The sequence below is a fragment of the Apostichopus japonicus genome, chromosome 3, assembly GCF_037975245.1.
Source record: "Apostichopus japonicus isolate 1M-3 chromosome 3, ASM3797524v1, whole genome shotgun sequence".
Classification (NCBI taxonomy): domain Eukaryota; kingdom Metazoa; phylum Echinodermata; class Holothuroidea; order Aspidochirotida; family Stichopodidae; genus Apostichopus; species Apostichopus japonicus.
Genome location: NC_092563.1, coordinates 24,891,286 through 24,906,504, shown reverse-complemented (window position 1 = coordinate 24,906,504; position 15,219 = coordinate 24,891,286). Strand labels below are relative to the sequence as shown.

Genomic DNA, 15,219 nt, shown 5'->3' with positions numbered 1-15,219 from the left:
CTGAAGCTCACCTCATAGCTTATTACTACACAATAGGGCAATGAAAGGGGTTTTAATTGAGATGATACAGCGAATCTCTTCGTCTTCAGTGTAGTATCGCTAATACTAGTACTACTAGTACTAGTGCTCGGCTGCGCTTACTCCAAAGGATCGTCACTTGTCCCACTGGAGGTTTCCTGTTCCCCGCTCTGGTCTTAAGAGTTTTTAATGTGGGTTACTTGGCAGAAGAACGACTCGTTTATGTCGACCCGTTAAAGCCTATTTGTTTTATAGGAAAGGAGGGATCGTAGTATGCTTCCGTAAAGTGTTTGCTACATACGGAGCTGTATACTGGCTAGGCCCAGTGAAATCGGCGCTGGTGTTATGCACTTACTTGGTCATAATCACCGTGTTTATTCGTCCTTCGGCCATCGATGAAGGCTAATTGCATGGGTTATGACATTACTGCAGCCCCCAACAACACAACGGACCGGCATATCTCTCGGATATATTACAACATATTTTAAAACAAACTTGAAATTTCTAGCGATCAAGCATAATACAGTGGTTGTTCTCTCAATGTAAATGTGCGTGTATGTGTTACGGCATGATCGTCGCGCATCCGGTACATGCCTGGGCTTGGCACTTGTGTTCCTAACATGACGTCATCGTTGTCTTGTTTAGAAATCGCATTTTCGGATGTGATTATTAAACGTTAATTTCTAATTAGTCCTTGATGTTTTGAAGGTGATGAAAATAGTTTTGAACATAGACTTTCCCAGAGATTCAGAGGAAGTTACTCACGATTAGTTGGATTTTTCATGTCATGGCCTCTTTAATATACGCAGGGTCTCTTCAATTGGAAGGCACGGGCAAAAATCTTAGACACGGGCAACAGTTCATTCTTTACTACACTAATGTAGTTAATGTGATTGAAATGATATCACCGTGTTGCATCTATGATCTAAGCACCAATACCGAACACAAATATTCCTCAAAGGATGTTTCCAATCATCGTACCGAAGGAAACAGATTTATTATGATTCAAGACATATTGTTCTAGAAAATTCAATGCTATTGTTATAAAAATATCAGACAAGTCAACGGTGATATTTTGTTTTCTTCTTTTATAATATTTAGGAATGGAGCGACTGATGTTATAAACAATTTAAACTATTATTTCGATTTTAGCTAGTCCGCAGAGGTTTTTTTTTTCCAAACTTTTGGCAATTTTGCAATCAGGCGATGAATATCTGTTTAGAAGACCAAATCAAGTCAGAAAGAACCTGAATTGAAGTCAAACCAGATATAAAAGTAAATAAAATTGTTTATTACTTATTTTATTACTATTTTATTACAAATCTTGGAGAGTTTTATGCCAATCTATCATTTCGATGCTATATTTTGCAACTCTTTGAACAATGTTGAAGAGGTTTGTTTTTTGTGATATTGTGTTTTCCGGTGAGGCGGAGGCTTATCACCCATTGATATTATAAAGTATACATAGTTGCGACCCTGCCCCCCCCCTCCCTACCCCTATGTTAAGCTTTCATTTATGATGGCGAACAGGTTCAACAAAATTAACAAGGATCGATGTAAAGACCGAATAATTCATGCAATAGATATCCACAACAACATTTAGTTAGTTCGTTTTTAAAGAAGGGCAAATGCGTCGTCTGTCAAAGCTATGGAACTCAACCACCAACATACATAGACAATGTGATAACGATTCTTCAAGTGGTAACCACGTTTCTGTACCTATATTTACAATTCCTTAACACAACTTTCCATATATTTGGGTAATTGCTTAACCAAGAGTATTTAGTTCAATTTTGACAATCACTCATTCACTAGGCTTGTACGTTCTTCTCCTACTTTTGAGTCGTTTCCGTTTACTAGGTTTGGAATTCTTTCCTCGTAGATGGTGAAGAGAGCATTTCCTACACCCGAGACAAAAATGAAAGCTGCTCCGACTAAACTATACCACGTGAGGGGAAGAGAGAAGAATGCGATTTGTCCGGCGTAAGTAATAACTACTCCAAAGGTTAACACCAGTGTTACTACCGGAGGATCACACAGGGAGGCTGATTTGTGTAGGGATAGAGATGCTAAGAAGGTACACAAACTGGAAGTAATGAGCATTACGGCATCCGTGTAAGAATCAGGCCAAAACCACTTGTTAACAGCACAGAGAATAATAGAAATCAATGAGAATTGGAAAAGAAATGAGAATGTAGTAAAACATGGGTCAATGTTGAAATGTGACCATTTCCGACGAAGTGTAACGACACTTGCTTGTGACAATGCAGAGAGTAACGCTGATGAAATTGTTATAATATCCCAAAAAGGTATACTCTCTGGGGCTTGCCAATCTTCTCCGAGAAGATAAGAGCGAGATATCAATAAAGCTCCGGCAAATGCAACAATAGCCAAGATCACGTGAAATTTCTTGATCGCATCTCCGATGATCAATGCATGTAAAGCTATTGCAAACACTGGCATAGTATGGTACAGAGCCATCGCGTTTCCTGGTCCGATTTGTATGGCTGCAAACAATATGGTGAATTGCGACAAAGTTTGTAAACTACCAATAACTGTAGTCGCCAAAACTGTTTGATTAAAGTTACATTCAATTGTGGGTCTCTTGATTATAATATAAAAGATGCACAAAACACAACCGATTGTTGAGTTAAACACGTAAACCACGAACTGGTTGGATCTTCTACTTGCAGCGTAAATGGTGAGATCCGTAATTGAAAACAACAACATTGTAATTGCTGCCAATAGTATACCAGTTTTCTTTCCGGAATTATCGTTATAATTGTCCGACTCCATATTTTCCATGACAACAATTTGGCGCCTTCCAAATTCCCCAACCGAAATCGACCGTAGATATATCAACTCTGTTTCGATGCACTGATGATCAATGCAGCAAAGTTAAGCCGAGCGTCAGGCTATAGTTAGTAGTCTGTTTTCAGCAGACCTCGATCAAATTGTTCGGGCTTGCAAGTTAGTATATGTTGGAATATGTGGTTGTTTATATTCTAAAAGTCTGTCTAGAAATGTTTGATTATTAAAATGTTTGCAATTATCTCAGTGATTTATGACAGTCATATTAATTAAAGGTTAAGTTTGTTATTGTTAACAAAGGTACCAGTAGTTATTTAGTCTGTTTAGTCTCACTCTTAATTGTATGCTAACCCATCATCTGCCTAATGAAATATACAGAAATAAGCAGGTATTAACTCGGGCAAAACCTATTGTCAAGAAATAACAGCACATTAGTGTTTGCGAGTTAGCCGCAAATTTGGCCGATTGAATCACAGTAAAACTTTTCTTTTTTTTCATGATTTTCGTTGCATCGTTATTCGTAGTGGCCTGAAGACAACAATTACGGAACTCATGCACAACACTTCACAATGTGCATAATATATCTGTATTGCATCAATGTTAACCTACCTGTTTATCGCAAGTAATTACTATTCTGGTGAAAGACAAAATATGTATAGTTCTGGCTCATTACAATATTTGTTTCTGTAACTCTATACACTGGGAAATGCCTATATAAAAAGACGAAAAGGGCAAACATTGATAAAAACCGCGTGTTTATTATAGTAACATCGTACTGAATATATGGTAATAACGATGGCGTGAATATTATAGAAGGTGGCATGCTCCTATTAGCGTATATATCAATCCGCCCCAAGTGTTCTCCTTCAGGGAAAGTGCCAATTAGGAGCAGGAGAACAAATTATATACCATGTAATCAATTAGGATGTGCTTTCTTGTGGCTTGGATGTTATAGAGAGCATGAATGGAAGCACATGTGGTGCAACAATTGTGTCAATTGAGGCAATTTTAGACCATTTTAGCCCTCCCAAGAGCAGCGTACGAAAATTGTTTACGACTGAGTAAATAGGTTTGTTTACAAGTGACGAAAACTTCAGGCTCTCGTAGCAAAAAATCTGCATGGTCATGGAACAAAAAAATTTATGGTGCCATGAAAGGTCAACTTGTCAGCTGTCCAGCGAAGGGTAGCGTTTAGCTAGTGAAAACTTCTATCTAGACTTAGATACCACATTACTTTTGTGATTTAGTGTGTAAATTCAATGGGGCTATAATGGGCGTATGATACCTGAACGACTTAGTAAAGGTAGCACACTCCAATTAGAGTAGTGCACGTACGTTCAAACCTTGTGAACGATTATTTCGATTATAGCTTGCGCGGAGGTTTTTTTTTTTTAAAACCTCTGGCAAATTTTCAATCAGGCAATAAATATCTTAGTTTAGAAGACCGGGTCAAAAAGAACTTGCATTGAAGTCAAACCAGATATAAAAGTAAATAAAATTATTTATAACTTAGCTTATTACTATTTCATTACAAGTCTTGGATAGTTGTATGCTAATATATCATTTCGGTGCTATATTTTGCAACATTTTGAACAATGTTGACGATTTTGTTGTTGTTGTTGTAATATTGTGTCTTCCATTGAGAGGGAGGCTTATCACCCATTGATATTATTAAGTATACATAGTTGCGACCCTCACCACCCCCCCCCCCCCCGCCCCCTCTGTTTAGCTAACATTTATGATGTCAAACAGGTTCAGCAAAATTTACAAAGATCGATGTAAAGACCGAATAATTCATGCAATATAGATATCCACCACAACATGTAGTTAAATTGTTTTAAAAGAAGGGCAAATGCGTCGTCTGTCAAAGCTATGGAACTCAACCACCAACATACATAGACAATGTGATAACGATTCTTCAAATGGTAACCACGTTTCTATACTTATATTTACAATTCCTTTACCAACCTTTCCATATTTTTTTTTGTAATTGCTTAACCAAGAATATTTAGTTCAAGTTTGACAATCACTCATTCACTAGGCTTGTACGTTCTTCTCCTGCTTTCGAGTCGTTTCCGTTCACTAGTTTTTTAATTCTTTCCTCGTAGATGGTGAAGAGAGCATTTCCTACACCCGAGACAAAAATGAAAGCTGCTCCGACTAAACTATACCACGTGAGGGGAAGCGAGAAGAATGCAATTTGTCCAGCGTAAGTAATGACTACTCCAAAGGTTAACACGAGTGTTACTACCGGAGGATCACACAGGGAGGCTGATTTGTGTAGGGATAGAGATGCTAAGAAGGTACACAAACTGGAAGTAATGAGCATTACGGCATCCGTGTAAGAATCAGGCCAAAACCACTTGTTAACAGCACAGAGAATAATAGAAATCAATGAGAATTGGAAAAGAAATGAGAATGTAGTAAAACATGGGTCAATGTTGAAATGTGACCATTTCCGACGAAGTGTAACGACACTTGCTTGTGACAATGCAGAGAGTAACGCTGATGAAATTGTTATAATATCCCAAAAAGGTATACTCTCTGGGGCTTGCCAATCTTCTCCGAGAAGATAAGAGCGAGATATCAATAAAGCTCCGGCAAATGCAACAATAGCCAAGATCACGTGAAATTTCTTGATCGCATCTCCGATGATCAATGCATGTAAAGCTATTGCAAACACTGGCATAGTATGGTACAGAGCCATCGCGTTTCCAGGTCCGATTTGTATGGCTGCAAACAATATGGTGAATTGCGACAAAGTTTGTAAACTACCAATAACTGTAGTCGCCAAAACTGTTTGATTAAAGTTACATTCAATTGTGGGTCTCTTGATTATAATATAAAAGATGCACAAAACACAACCGACTGTTGAGTTAAATACGTAAACCACGAACTGGTTGGATCTTCTACTTGCAGCGTAGACGGTGAGATCCGTAATTGAATACAACAACGTTGTAATTGCTGCCAAAAGTATACCAGTTTTCTTTCCGGAATTATCGTTATAGTTGTCCGACTCCATATTTTCCATGACTTCAATTTGGTGCCTTCCTAATTCTCTAACTGAAATCGACCGTAGATATATCAACTCTATTTCGATGCACTGATGATCAATGCAGCAAAGTTAAGCCGAGCGTCAAGCTATAGTTGGTAGTTTGTTTTCAGCAGACGCAAATAAAATTGTTCGGACTTGCAAGTTAGTATATGTTCCAAGAATAATATTCAAAAGTCAGTCTGTAAATATTTGATTAGCAAAATGATTACAATTTTCTCAGTGACTGATGTCAATAATATTAATTAAAGGTTATTAATGCATTGTTAACAACGGTACCATTAGTTATTTTGTTTACACATAGCCTGCCTCTTAATTTCTTACTAAGCCATCATTTGCGTCATGAAATAGACAGAAATAAGCAGGTATAATCTCATACAAAACTCAAATACGCGTGAGTGATAAAAACATAAAAATGTTGTTTACCACACTCTAAAAACTGTTGGGCAAAACTGGTTGGGCAAACAAAGCATTGCATGCCCAATATGAGTAAATATTAACCAACAACTGAGTAAAAGAAATTACACAACTGATATGGGTAAACTTTGTTGTGCAAAAATTAAGATGTAGTTTATTGTTACTTTCTGTTGGGCAAACAAGCTTGATTTGCCCAATGTGCAAAAACCAGCATTTTTGCGCCATTACTATACAGGTACTCTGCGCGATGTGCATGCATCATGAGTAGATCGTATCCCTTACAAAAAAATCCCACAACAAATACCCACATGAATTTTCCCACGTGGGTAAAGAGTAGAATCCTATGGGATTTTGGCAGGTGGGAAATGAAGTAAAACCCACAACATACACGTGGGAAATAAAATTATGTGGGTTTCCAAATAATGTGGGGAATTCATATGGGTTTTCAATTGACATGTGGGAAATGAATCTTGTGGGTTTTCAAATGACGTGGGAAACTAAAACTGTGGGTTTTCAATTGACATGTGGGAAATGAATCCTGTGGGTTTTCAAATGATGTGGGGAACAAATCCTGTGGGATTATCAATTGAAACGTGGGAAATGGAATCCTGCAGATTTTAAGGTCACAAACAGCAATTGATTGTGCTACAGTCGATATATCATGGTGTATAGGTAAGTTAATTTGCTTTTGAACTGCTGAATAAATTAAATAGTCGAGGTCAAATATGCACAGACATGTTTTAGTTACATTGCTGAATGATTTATTTCTATAGAACAAATGAAAAACATGTAATACGAAAGGCATTGCATTTAATATATCATTAAGATAACCGTTAAGAAAAAAAATGGTTTACTAGTAGGCCAACATATGGACCGTGACATCAAAAAGTTGTTGAATCACTATATTCATATAAAACAATAACTTTGGCTAAGTAAAGTTTGGCTTACGTGGCATGGCTGGAAGTTGTGGAATCAATTCCTAGAGCTGTGACACTCCCCAGTGGTTACTTGCCATAATATCACATGGCACTGATATGGTTTCCAATGAGCTATGTATGGCGGCTTATTAACCATTAAGGTTCACTAATATCGCAATATAATTGTGATCGATACGGCTAAAGAGTGTTCATGTTCTGTAGAATGTTTTGAATCGATCACCTATGACGTTTCAACCACTTTTACGTCACGTCACGTCACGTCACAGTTCCTTGATCTTTGAAAAATGCAATAAAATCTTCCTTCATAGACACTTTTTTAGTTGTATTTATGACATCATCACAGTGACCTTGACCTTGGCCCACTCAGCCTCTGCGATGACGTCATCATCTGTCCTAAAGCACATATGTGACCGGCTACCTTGGTATTTATCCCCTATTTGAACACACAGTATATACCCAATTTTCACTAACACCTAAGTGGGGCTCCATAAAAAACCGAACAGTTGATTTCTGATATCGTTTTTATGGTTTCGGCATTAATATATTGCCTGAAAGCACTGACCAAATCCCCCAGTCAAACATTTCTCTCGCAATCGAGATCATGTTGTATCAATATGGCTGAGTGAGTGTCGGACTAATTGATGCTCGATGGAAAGTCAACTTGACAAGAACAACCTGGATACACGATTTATAGTACCAGATTGGGCCCAGTGAGACCACGCTAAATGTTGATTTGAGATAAAAAAAAAAACATAAAAAGTACCTGGCAACAGGGTTTTTCAGAAGTCAGTGATGAGAATCAAGTTTTTTTTATGGAGCGAAATATGGCTGTACAAGAAACCAATGGCAAGAAACCAAAAACAAGCCATTAACAGTTCTAATTAATCTTTTCTGTTATATGCTCTCCTCTCATCCTTTAGTTTTTCTGTCATCTTCATCCGGGATGATTGCCTTTTTAGTGGCAGGATACTTTTTCATTACCAGCTCTGAAAAATAAATGAAAATATGGATCAATACATGCAGGGATGTCGATGTGCTTTTGAGAGTGTGGGGGGGAGGGGGGCATTGCTTGACACGTACTATTTAAGACACTATCAAAGCGCCACCATTGGCGGGTTTGGCCAAAAATGCCTCCCATATTGCTGGAAATGGCACTTCCCAGGCCTGCATCTAAACAATATCACATAGCCTACCCATTTAGATTCACATGGGAAATTCAAGAAATCTTTACCAAATGAGTGTAGGCCTAAGCTTCAAGTAAACTACTGAGACTTAGTCCCAGCATTTGTTTGGAATCAATTAGAAGAATATGTTCCACTGTTCAATCTAGTGCAATATACACACATAACATAATGTTAATTGGTGTTTAGAATGCACAGTTTGGTGTTGAGAATGCACTGCAGTACCCAGTAGCTTAGGCTACTCACTGTCATTGTACTTGTGTATTGCAAAACGCCAGCCTAACAACGGTTACACATACTGCGTAGCATAACACTAATCATAATAGTAGTGCCAGTGGCCTAACAATTAACTTAGTCTTACCTCCAAGTTAAAGGAATAACAGGTAGGCCGATGATGGTGGTTAATAATAATACTTCCATTCTTCTTTAGGCTAGACCTTCTTGGGTGAGTTATAGTTGAAAGTTGCTTAGAAATTTTCACAAATGTTAATGCTTATGTTTTGCTTTTGAAAATACTTGACAGTGTGTTGAAAGCAACGTTAGTTATACCAATTATTCAGTTAATATCTTCTTCGGTCCCCAGCAAGCTTCCAACATATTTACACTTCTTCTCTTGCAGGAAAACGACTAATGTACTGAACCACGTAAATTGCAAGTGGTAGGCTATAGTATAGGCTACTACAACATTACCGATAGGTCAGAAAAGTTGAAATTCGGAAAATGCACTCGGCCAAATCACTAGAAATAATGAATCCAAACTGTTTTAAACACTAGATCCTTTGACAGAAACAATAAGCCTTGATACCAGAGTAAACACGACAGGAGGTGTTCACTAAAATGAGCAAATTTCCAAAGAAAGTTGATGCAGACGACAGGCCAGATATGTCTTACAATCTATCTTTAAATTGAATATGGTGTTGAAGTCAAACTTAAACTTAAACCTCGTACAAAATCTGATTATCAAAAATGGAGAAAATTGTCTTAGGCCTTCCAATTTGAGAGTTTCGTGCCACTGAAAATTGTAAATACAATCAATTTATTTTATAAAATTTTAACAACAATAAATAAGAAAGGATTGAATCATAATATAATTTAAACATGAATTATTGTTATCTTCATCTTAATTTGGCAACATGCGTCTTACTTTCATAGACTATGAATCACTGATCTAAATATAGATGCGAGCTCGTCTCAATCACATCAAAATAATACAGGTGTATGCTACGTATAGTATACTATCACCGGAAGAAGGGTGACATCCCTATGTTCTTTATGTTCCGACAATACCAAATAATTTTGGACTCATAATTTTTTTTGGACCCAAATTTGTTTGGACCAATATGTTTTTCGGACCCAAATTATTCGGACCAACATTTTTTTGGACCCAAATTTTTTTGGACCAACAATTTTTCGGACCAAATGTTTTGAGGAAGTTAATTTTTTGGGCCCAAATTTTTCGGACCAACTTTTTTTGGGGACTCAATTTTGGTCCTATAAATTCGATTCCGAAAAACATGTTGGTCCCAAAAATGTTGGTCCAAAAATTTGAGTCCAAAAAAATGTTGGTCCGAAAAAATTGGGTCCGTAAAATGTTGATCAAAATTTTTTTTTTTTTTGGAACATAGAGACGTCGGAGCATAGAGATTTAACCATCTTATAAGAACTTATCTCTCATAAAATTTGGGAATTTTTCATTGTACCTTAAAAATCGACACAAACTGCAAAATCATAAGGGATTTGTGAAAAACCCACATGAGTGTGCTGAAAATCACATGTAAACTTTAAATCCCACATGGTTTAATCAAATTAATGTGGGATTTATGATAACCCACATGAATATTCCAGGATTTCCCACATCAACTCCAAAATAATGTGGGATTTGTAAAAAAAAACACATGAATTTCGGGTAAATCCCACATAATCTTCCAATCCTATAGGAATATAACAAAACCATGTGGGATTTGTAGAAAAAAACCCACAAACTTTCCTGAAAATCCCACATAAATTTAAAAGTCATGTGGGATTTGTAAATAACCCATAGGAATTTTCCTGAAAACCCCACATACACTTGTAAATCCCACAGAATTTTGCTTATTCCTATAGGAAATGGCCGATTTCCTATGGGTTTTATGTGGGATTTTTTTGTAAGGGATCCTATAGTGAACGTGTTATAACTTACACAATGGCTGACGAATTTGTTAGCGCAGTACTCAAGAGGTGGGAAATGCCAGAGTTATGTGCTACATTTGAAGGTGAGCATAAAGAAAAACAATCCTCTGCTTGGTGTGTGCATCGAACACTGCGATCTCTACATATCAGTGGTATCGAATGATCGTTCGTTCTCTCGGTGCTACATGTAGGCTATACCAGGCATACGTAAAGGCTACTACTACTAATTGTATTTCCAGCATAGTTGTATTACGTTAGGCTAGCTTGTAGTGAAACGATTGACAGGCGCCACAGGCGCGCCCGCAAGTGTGTAACTAGGCCTAAGTTACTCACATTGTATTAACGTTGCGAACGCCTGTGTAATGCAGATCCTTGTCAACTTACGGTAAGCTATGCGTATGCACCAGGTCTCTCTAGCCTATATCTTGGCTAGACAAGGTTTCATTGTAGCACATTTTCGTTGTAATCATAAATTGTACTCCCTTTTTTCTTTTAAGTTTTATACGGCAAATGACCACATGAACCCTTATTAGCTTAACGTTAGACCTAGCCTGTCATAACTTAGGCCTAATGTTGACTTACACGTACGTTGTTAATGCTAGTAGTAGTACGTACATACAGTAGTATAATAATGGACCCTTCGAAGTTCGAACACTTTAGCACTAAAATGCTCCAGAATTGTATCTGTTCACACTTCTTTTAAAATGATACTATCGGTGGCAGAAGAAACATCCTCGTTAGAAAAAAAGTCGCTTCATAGGTTTCGTCAAATTGATCCTATTGTATTTGTGCCATGGTGAAATTATGCATTCGTTAGGGGTGTCCGAACTTCTAAGGGTTTTTCAAACTTCAAAGTATCCTAAGTTAGGCCTGGCATTTAATGAGTTCTAGGCTATAATAATATTAGTATAGCATAGAACATCAGCGCTAGTAATGTTATAGGTCTATAATGCTGTTTGCATATTTTTCTCTTTCCTACAGGTAGAACAGGACTTCGAATTATTACAAAAACCAACTGCCAACAAATTATACAACAGAGTGGGATATTTGACAATGGACATTTTGTGCTATACAGGCGATCATCCCAAACTGGCCGAACTTTTTGCATTTAGAGAAGACGTTGGATGCACTGACTGATAGTAAGCCAAATTTATTGTATAGTCATGGCCTGTGAATTCATAGCTAGCTTCATTCAGAGGTTATGCCATGACAATATAGTTTCTCTTTCCAGTATGTCTGTAAAGATGGGTCAATATTTGGATTAACCTTCAAAATATGTTTTTGGTGGTTTGTTACTTTTTAAAAATCTATCAAAATCAACTGATCTGAAAGAACCAAATCAGCTGGTTAATGTCAAATGGTGGCTTCTGAACCTTTCTGCAAACTTTCTCCAAACATTGCACCCAATATGATTAATTGGCTACTATTTTATTTGTAGTGGCGTTCGGGTTTGTGTGTGGTTGAAGTGAGACCCAACCCTGTTATAATATTAACTCAATGACAGTCACTTGGACATGTATCAGTGTTGTTTGTAGGTTCCACATAGGGTTTGAATAATTCCTGTTGATTTCTCAACAAGTGAAATGTTTTTTTGTCAGCAGGAGTAATGACTGAAAACCTCATTATTAGCCTTGTTTACTCATTAATGCTCAATTGAATATAATATTTGGATTAATTCTACTGCCGATAAGCACAAACTTGAAAATGGCCAATGAGATGGATTCCTTATGTGTATACTTTTCCAATGCTGAGGAAAAGAAATTAGCTTGTTGTGTTGTGTACTCTTCTCAAGATGTTTTATGAGCAGGAAGATTAAACATGTTAAAACGTCTAGAAGTTGATTTTTCCAAAAATCTTTGGACAATTGTATTCAGATTTTAGTACGACTGTGTCAATGAAAGGTTAGCACATACTATGGGCTTTGGCTTGAAATTAGTGTGTAGGGTAGGTAATTAAGTCTTCTAATACAAATGTGTAGGTCCCCTATGAGTACACATGTCACATTAACTTTCATGTTGCTGTTATTAATGTGTATGAGCATAAAGTTGTGGAGCACATTTAGGGCGGTGTAGATCCCTTGAATTTTATCCTCAGTCCTTGAAGTTTTATATGGTCAGACTATAGTGTGCCTTATTAATGTTTTTGTCGTTTATATCTGCAAGCATTCTCATTTCTTGCCTTAATCTCTTTTACAGATGAAAAGAAGAACTAAGCTTTCTTTCTGTTGCCATTGCTTTTTCGAGGACGGGCAAAGAAAAGCGGATCTACTACGGTGACTAGTTGCCTTCAAGCGTTCATAGACGATCAGCCAGTAAGCAAAATCATTAATTATATATTTATTTTTGGTATTCTTTTGGTGGTACACCTTTTGGTTCATACCAGCTCAGCTGAAAGTTTGTTTAACCTCATAAACTTGGTGTGTTGTTGTTTATAGTGAGCAGAAGAATGCTACTTATTGTGCTAGTGGTCAAAGGTCATTTGAGGTTAACAAGGGCCAAACACTTAAAACCTTGTAAATATGCTAACTTAAAGAGTGAAAGTTAGATGAATCTCATATGTGATGCATATAGGTTTGCCAACATGAGTACATGAATCCCATTGATTATAGTAGAGGTCAGAGGTCATTAGAAGCCACCAGGGCAATTTTTTTTTAATTACACTAGTGATGAAATGGGGGAAGGTTCAATCAATTTCATCGTCGGTATGTAAACCCTGGTCATAATAATGAAGTGATCCGGTACTTGATAGTGCAAGGGAAAGGTCATTTGACATTAATGGGGTGGGCGTTACACTTTGAAAACCTTGTCAAGGTAACTATGTTGACTTTCCTGACCTGTTTTTTCTTTTAATTATACTGGTCCACAGTATCATAGCATTGTGCAGAAGTCTTAAAACTCTGTCTATCCACCTGTTTTTGTTACATTTTATTTGCAACTCGAGGAGTTTATTTTCTTTAATTTGCAGTCGGTGACAAGTGTTAGAGGACTACTGCAAGACAATATCGAAGGATGAGCGACCACAGCCATTCATTCTGTGCTTAGGAGAGAGCAAAGGTTCCCCTCAGCATTTTTTTGTGATAATTGAGAGACATCCAATAATGCAGTCCTCACTCCTAACGGCAGTAAACTATTTGTTTTAAAGTCATTATGTGTTGGACATTAACTTCCAAACTCAATGTAAGGGGGTTTGGGAGTTTTTCCATGCTGAGGTATATGAACTTGGTTTTAACAAAAGTCGTTCACTGAGTGCCTTTGGAGCTTTCGTAGCAAACAGAAGTGTTTAAGGGTCAAAGTGTCTTGCAACAAACTTTTCAAATGGTTTCTCGGTATTAACATGACATGTTTACATTTTAAGGTTGCTTTAGTTTCATATATATTTACATATTAAAGGGAAATAGTAACCGTTTGCCTTGGCAAACTGTACCTACAAAAAATCAGTATTTTTTTTTTTTTTGGGGGGGGGGGGGGTGGGGGTAGATTTGTTATTGTATACAGTTGTGAAAGGTTGAGGCAGGGTTGGTATATCAAACAAACATTTAATTGTGTGTGTTTAACAGATCAGGTGCCAGCAGTGTCCCTATGATCACTTATACTTTTGATCTTGAAGCTGCTTTTATTTCTAGTATGTAGAATCAATGTGGGATGTGTAACCATTTGGCTTTTGTTTGAAAAGATGTTTAAATTTTACAGTTCATCAATCATCTAAGCACAATCAAAATGTTAGCAAAATATGCCTTGGCTCCTTGTTAAAGCAATTGCAGATACAATGGTGTATCAATATTTTTCGGTTTGTGTGTCCTTGTTTAAAACATAAAATGGTTAGCTTCAATTGACTATATGTTGGAAATTATCAGTGATATTATATTCACTTATTAAGATCAGAGTTGCTTGAAAGAGACCAACATTAAGCTGTACATGATTGTGTGTTGCACCTGTACCTTGTGTAGTTGATGTCAACATACAGGAGGTCTTCTGTGTTCAACACATTTCAAGAACTGAATATAGTGAACAATAGCAAAATATGGATAGCTAATATTTTCAGCTTTAATATTGTTGATATGTGTTTATCCCCATTGTGAGTTTATGAAATTATTGCTTTGGATGGAAGTCACAGATCATTTAACTAGGTAAAAAGAAGTCAAGCACTGAATGCTGTGAGAATTCATACTGGAGGAACAATCTGAAGTCGGCTAAGACCAGAAAAAATAAAAGTATGAAAAACATGTATTACTTGTTTGTTCTTTATCATTCTCTGTTTAAGCTTTATAACCTATTAAATAAACCCAGTTGTATAAAAAATGTTACAATCCAATGTTGGTATTGTATTAGTTAACCAACCACTATTATTTTTAACTAGCTGTTGGGCAAGAATCATTGGGTAAAGAAAAATCCATTGGTAAAAGGTTTTACACAACCATTGGGCAAATCGCTGACCAACATTGTTGGGTAAAGGCGTTGGGCAAAGGTGTTGGGCAAAGGTGTTGGGTATTTATTTAACCGTTTGCTGGGCAAAATCATTAACCAACTTAGTTGGGCACTTTTTTGCCCAATATCAACCAGGAGGCATACGGACCCAACGGTTGTGTAAATAATTGCCCAGGTTGGGCAATAATTTGCCCAACAATTTTAAGAGT

At 36.9% G+C, this 15,219-nt stretch overlaps 1 protein-coding gene and 1 long non-coding RNA gene across 4 annotated transcripts in view; one reads left to right on the top strand and one right to left on the bottom strand.

Moving 5' to 3' along the window:
- Positions 1 to 15,219, bottom strand: part of LOC139965585 (secretagogin-like) — a 113,349-nt gene that overhangs the window by 77,692 nt on the left and 20,438 nt on the right. The gene's annotated exons all lie outside the window — the stretch shown is intronic.
- Positions 10,814 to 14,011, top strand: LOC139965586 (uncharacterized). The gene is made up of 4 exons (XR_011792290.1): positions 10,814 to 10,971; positions 11,568 to 11,725; positions 12,782 to 12,897; positions 13,551 to 14,011. It is a non-coding gene; the product is annotated as an uncharacterized lncRNA (long non-coding RNA).